Raw genomic sequence first — 6,947 nt, 5'->3', positions numbered from 1 at the left:
TATAATCATATGTTACCATGCACTAGAATCTCTCTGTTACAAAATCCCAACTGAAGCTAGAGTCATGGTTTATGTCAAACCCCATTTGCTATGAATATTATGTTCTCTTTTAATTCCAGTTCTTGATTAAAAAGATTTTCTCATCATAAACTCTTTCTGAATAAATCTATCTGTCCTTTCTGGGAACTTGAAAATATCAAGAACAATTAAATGAACATAGGATTTTATCTCTATTTACTTAGAGGAACCGATTCTATCTTGATCAACACCTACCTCCATATATAACTAGTAGGAGCCAACACGTGCCCATATACCCATACACAGTACAAGTATGAAAGCAGTATCAAACTCAAACTACCTATATACAACTGTGCTATCTCATGTCTAAAGATTATATGCACTGATATGATTTATGACAGTGCATTGACAAGAGTAAACTCCATGTGCTTGTCATAAGTGTCACTGGTTCGGCCTACTTATCATGTATAAGTGCCTATCATGTTTGTTATATGGCATGAGACTCACCATTCTATTCTATTTATGTCTCATATAAATAACTTAGAAACTAACATTAATACAATCTTTCTAGATAAGTCATGTCCTTATTATGAAGTATCCTCGATTGTGAACCTATTTATGATACTTTGTACTAGAAATACTGTCACTCATATTCTTAACAACTTAATAATAGAATTTCTAACAAAATATCAATGGACCTTTTCTATTACACATAAATATATTATGTAATCGAAAAAGTGAAAATGCCTTTTATTAATAAAAACATGTACAAGATACATACTAAATGATATGCTCTAGGGCATACTACTAACACACCAAACCCAAAAATGACCATAAGCAAGTCAAAATGCTTGCACAAGTTCGGGTATAAAAACTGCCAGAATCAGAAATGACCTAAAAATGACCTAAGTTTGCCATTTTAGGGCAACCTGTCCAGCATTGGTAAAATGACCATAACTTGGTCTAGTAAACTGCAAATGACCTAAAATTTTGGCAAAAGTTCAATAAGACATAGGCCTACAAGTTTGTATCTAACCAGAACCCAAAAATTGAGGGAACTAGATCACCTGGCTAGGTTAAAATAGCATACCAAAATCCGGTAAATTGCAATAAAATGCAATACACTTGAAAATGAAATTGGTAACATATACCAATACTTGAGGACTATAAAATGTAACATATTAGTAATATTAAAATTAATTCAACTAGTGTGCATTAAAGGTCGGCATTATAGGTAGACTAATGAAAGGAATAGTATCAAGAAGATTTAATTATGGAACCTTATGATTAGAAACAATTTAAATGAGTACTAAAACACTTTAAATTGTGTGTTTCAGTTGAAAAGGATATTGAAAATCATAAGGCACATTGAGTAAAGGCCTAGGGGTGACTCAAATCAGGTCTGTGCATAATACTTTTTATATTCACTACTTTTACTAGAAAATTTATTTGGAGAAATGAGTTGTGAGTTTATGACTTGGAAAAATTTATTTGAGAAAAGCTTATTACCTAGTTTAGAAATGGAAATTTGAAAATGAGGTTTGTTTGATTGTTGCCTTAATTATAGTTGAACATTATAGTTTTAAATTGTGTTTGTGCACAATAACTTTAAATTATCATTTCCCATTGAAAACTTGATTAGTATGCATTTTGTTAATTATGGGTTTTGATAACTACTGTGTTGCTACTTTGTGAATGGAAAATTGACTTTGGAAATTGATTATGTTTTGCTTGAAATATTTGAATAATATGATTTGAAATTATTTTTGATTCACACTTCGCATGGCAGTCCCTTACTCTGTTCCTCCTCCACTTGTGGGGTTGAGTTTGATATTTGATTATTTTCCTCCCTCTCTGGCTTGCCAATTTGAGGTGAGTTTGGATGAGTACTCATTGGCTAGCTAGCCACCTCCCTCACTGATTTCGAATAGTGGAGTGAGTATGTCTTATCGTGGTGTACAACACGGCATGTTCGAAAAAAATTTGTGTCATGATCTAAATTGTGTTATTAATTGGCAACACTGTGTTTATTAAATTGTTTGATCAAATTTGTGTTATATGAGCTTTGAAAATTGTGACATAAAATTGTGAATTATTTGAATTGTAAATTGTCAATAAAAGTTTTATATATCGCATTTTAAATTGTTATTGTGTACCACTGAGTAAATTTTACTCAGCGATAGCTTTTTCATTGCTGCCGCAGGTAGACAGACAGATAAAGCAGCAGAGTAGGCTGCTTGTAACTTCACTTTGGGATTTTGCCGGGTATATTGAGTATACCACTTCCTTGTAAATATTATCATAATGTATGTGAACTGTATGTATATATTATACTTGTTCTTGAGCAGTTGTAAAATAAAGTTGTAAATTATTTGGCCTATAAAAGTGTTGTACTATAATTTTCTTATCTCAACTTTGAAATACTTAGTCATTTTGCATTCTATTTTTTAAACTACTGAAAGTGATGTTGAATTCAGTTTGACTTATGTTTGAGAAAATTGATTTGTGTTGAGCCATATTGGAGTTTGGGACTGAAACAAATATATTAGAAGTGTTTTTTAACAGGTTTTTGAAGAACTATTTTGCTCCAAATACAAATGGCACTCTGCCAAAAATTTTATAAAATTTGTGGCTATCTCATACCTAATATGTGATTTAACTTCGATTAAAAAAATTTTAACACTTGTCAAAAGTGCTCACCACTATAAAAAGAAATAAGAAAATGTTTAAAATCCTTTGTAGTGTATTTAATGGGCTATTAGTAGATGAAGTTTGATAATTAATTAGGTATACTACGGGATCATGTTACATCTTGCGGAGGCATAGGGTGTGACATGTTTAGTGGTATCAGAGCCTGGTTTTTAAATTCTGTTTGAACTATAATTTGAATATTTTTCCTTCATAGTACAACTGCTCAATGTTATGGTTTGATATATACAGCTCATTACGTTATAAATATGCACTAACGGGAGGAAATCTCCTTGTGTTATTTGTTCAAGAGGTATAATATCCTCTAATTGACTATGGAAGAAAGGGACCGTTTAGCCGATCAATCAGTAGAGGCTGAGGTGCAAGGGAAGCCCAAGCCCTTCAAAATGTGAGTGGATCAGGTGCAACAACCCCCTCAATACCACAATTTCCTGCTCAATTTGCTCAGCAGATGGGTGCGTTGTTCCAACAGATGGCTGGTAACATGCCTACTCAAGCCCCACTACAAACACTAGTGGTACCACCATAGCCTTCAGCTAGGCAGTATGACAAGCTGATTAAGTATGGGGCTATTGAGTTCAAGGGGATAGTAGATCAGCTAGAGGCAGAACAATGGTTGGAAAGGATGGAAAGAGTTTTTAGGAAGCTGCACTGCACTGATGAGCTGAAGTTTGAATACTTAGTCTCACTTTTACAGTGCATTTGACTGGTGGAAAACCATTCCCCACAGTTTGGTGGAACCCCCAGCACTGACATGGGATGACTTTCTCAGAGAGTTTAGATAGAAATATGTCCCAGATGCTTATGCAGACCAGAAGCTACAGGAGTTCTTAAGCCTGAAGCAAGGGGACAGAACAGTGGCAGAATATGAGAGAAACTTCTCTCGATTGAGTCATTATGCAGAAAGCCTACTTACCACTCTTAGAGACAAATGTAAATGTTTTGAGGCCGGGTTAAGGCCTAATCTAAGAATGCAAGTTGTGGGATTCCGACACCAGAATTTCTTAGAGCTAATAGCACAAGCCCTAGAACTGGAAAGAATTGAGAATAAAGAAACAGTTAAAAAGGGTACAGAAGAAAAAGAGAAAATTAGAAAGACTACTGATCAAGTTCCTAATAGTGGGTCAGGAAAGAGAAAGCACTTTGGAGGATCTAGCTCACGCGAATCTGGTAGAGATAGATTTTCTGGACAGAAACCAGCTTAATCTGATCAGTAAACTCAGCAGAAACCCATAAATGCACTGTCAGATCAACTTTGCAAAACTTGTGGTGAACCACATAGTGGGGTATATTATAGAGCCATAGGAGCATGTTTTAATTGTGGAGAGACTGGTCATTTTGCTAATGATTGTATAAATCCATGCCGTTCTGGATCATTTACTACACCAGAGGGATTAGCTCAAGTTTCTACCCCAAAGAGTTTATCATCAGTTAGTAGAGGCAGAGGTAGAGGTAGGGGTAGGGGTAATACACCTGAAAGTTAGAGTACTGTGAATTAGCCAGAACAAGGTGATGCTCTAGCTAGAGTATACACTATACGGCAGAGGGAAGAGGCTGAAACTTTTGTCATTGTTGCTTGTACTTTCTCAATTTTTAACTAAGATATATATATATATATATATGTATTGTTTGATCTGGGCTCTGCATACTTTTATGTTAGTACCAGTATTGTTTGCCTTCCTGCTATCCCTCGTATAAAAATAAATTTTGATATGTTAGTGACTAGTCTTTTTAGAATTATTTTTGGAAGAGTTTGCTAGCGAAAGACATTTCCTAGAATATGACAAATTATTGAAAATCGATAGATAAAAGAGTTGTGAAGTAAAAATTTGAACAGTTGGTTCAGATATAACAAAGAAATGTTATGAATATGAGTAAGATTATTGACTAGAATGGTCAGAGGACCAATGATTAGATAAATAATTTTAACATGACCTCATTGGTCATTCTATAAGGAAACATGAATCGAAATATTAGACAGAATGATAGTAAGAAAATATTAGTGTTATATAAACAAATTAAATGTTATATTAAATTATTAAAAGTCTTAAATAAACTTAAAGGAAAGAAGATTATATGATTGTATAGAAAGGAGAAAAACTAAGTTCTCACTCCATAAAACCACACAAGGCCCTAGAAAGAGTGGGTTCGATAGTACATAGAATTGCTTACCTCTAAAAAGGTTAAATGAATTTAAATTCAACATATGATGGGGAAACTCATAAAAATCTTAGTACATAAGGTGAAGCAGCTAAGAAATAAATGTATACATTTGGTTAAGGTGTTATGGACCATCATTCAGGACAGGAAGTTACTTAGGAACGAGAAGAGGATATGAGGAGGCAGCACCCACAATTGTTCAGAGACTAAAATCTGTCACACCCTACTCCTCGTAAGATGTAACAAGTTCCCGTAGTACACCTAATGAATTACCGTACTTCACCTACTGGTAACCCATTAAATATACTAGAAGCGATTTTAAAACAATTTTCGTTCATTTTTTTTAAATTGGTGGGTAACATTATTTTTTTTTTCAAATATTAAAAACCTTTATTTAAAGTCCAAACATAAATTAAATTCTTAGATATTTAAAATCTCTATAATTTTTACAAAAATTTCGGCAGAGTACCGTCTATATTTTGAGAAATCAGTTCTTCAAAACCTGAAAATAGAGACACTCCCAATATATTTCTCAATTACAACTCCATTTGTAATCACCAAACTTCAAATCAACAGCAATAGCAACACTTCAATTCAAAATCTAAATTTATTATCAAGAATTAATATCTCAAAACATTTCATAACTCATGCACATTGCATTTTAAATTATTAATTTATAATCATAAGTTAATTTACAGATGCAAAATCTCAAAAATAATATTATTACAATTTTATCTGTACAACTGCTCAAATTACAGAGATACATATGCATACTATCATATTTACATCAAACTAAACTACCAGGGTATAGATAAATACCCATACAAAAATTTTTCAATTGTGCTCCTCTCTAACTGTAGCAGCTCGCTCTGCTGCTATGTCCTTTTCTCTATCTGCGATAGCAAGTTAAAGCTATCGCTGAGTATATAAATACTCTGTGGTGCACAATAAAGCATAAAATGCATAATATAAAACAATTATGAACAAATCATCATTCAAAAATCTCATATTCGCATTTCACAATTTTTTTCTCAAATCACATTGATAACAAATCATAATTTTCAAAGCTTAATATAGCACAACTTGATCAAACAATTTAATAAACATAGTGTTGCCAAACAATAACATAACTTAGGCCATGACACAAAATTTCCGAACATGTCGTGTGTACATCATGACAAGGCAAACTCACCCCACTAATCGAAATCAATGAGGGAGGTGGCTAGCTAGCTAATGAGTACTCATCCAAACTCACCCCTCAGACTGGAAAGCCAGAGAGGGAGGAAAGTGATCAAATATCAAACTCACCCCACAAGTGGAGGAGGAACATATTAATATTGTCATGCCAAGTGTGAATTAAAAACAATTTAAATCATGTTTTTCAAATATTTTATACAATTCACAAATCATATTTCATTCTAAACTTTTCATTTACAAAGTAGGCAACACACTATTTTTCAAATAATATTTTCAAAGCCATAACAATCAAAATTATTCACAACATTTATTTCAAGAATTGTCAAGTAGAAATAAAGAATTTTAAGTTTGTTGTGCACAAACCTGACGTGAGTCTCCTTTAGGCCTTGACTCAGTCCCTTATACCTTCCGGGTCTTTTTCAGCTAAAACACAAAATTTATAGTGTTTTAATATCTTATTTAAAAATAAATCCAATAATTAATTCATAAATACTTAATTCTAGCCCAAATATGCTTAAACTAACATTCTTGGAAATTTTCATTTTAGAGTTACTATTCATGGTACTATTCAAGTCAATTTGTTGACTTTCTAAGGCTTAATAGGCATGAAAACTCCAACTTCACTCACATACCACATTTTGGTTACCAATTTTGTTGGTTTTGGTTGTTTTCTCAAAACTTAGGTCTTTTATGCGAAATTGCAAATTTTCAGTTTTGGTGTCTTAGGTTGCACTGTTCTATTGGTCATTTTACTATTAGAATTTGGCAAAACTTTCTTCATAGAAAATGTTATCTATTATCTTAAGTTTATTTTCCTTTTTGAATCACTCAAATTGGAGTTTCTTAGCTCAAGTTATAGCCAT

Source organism: Hevea brasiliensis, chromosome 7 (genome assembly GCF_030052815.1).
Source record: "Hevea brasiliensis isolate MT/VB/25A 57/8 chromosome 7, ASM3005281v1, whole genome shotgun sequence".
Taxonomy (NCBI): Eukaryota; Viridiplantae; Streptophyta; class Magnoliopsida; order Malpighiales; family Euphorbiaceae; genus Hevea; species Hevea brasiliensis.
The sequence above is the reverse complement of the archived record's forward strand: the minus strand, read 5'-3'. Positions refer to the sequence as shown.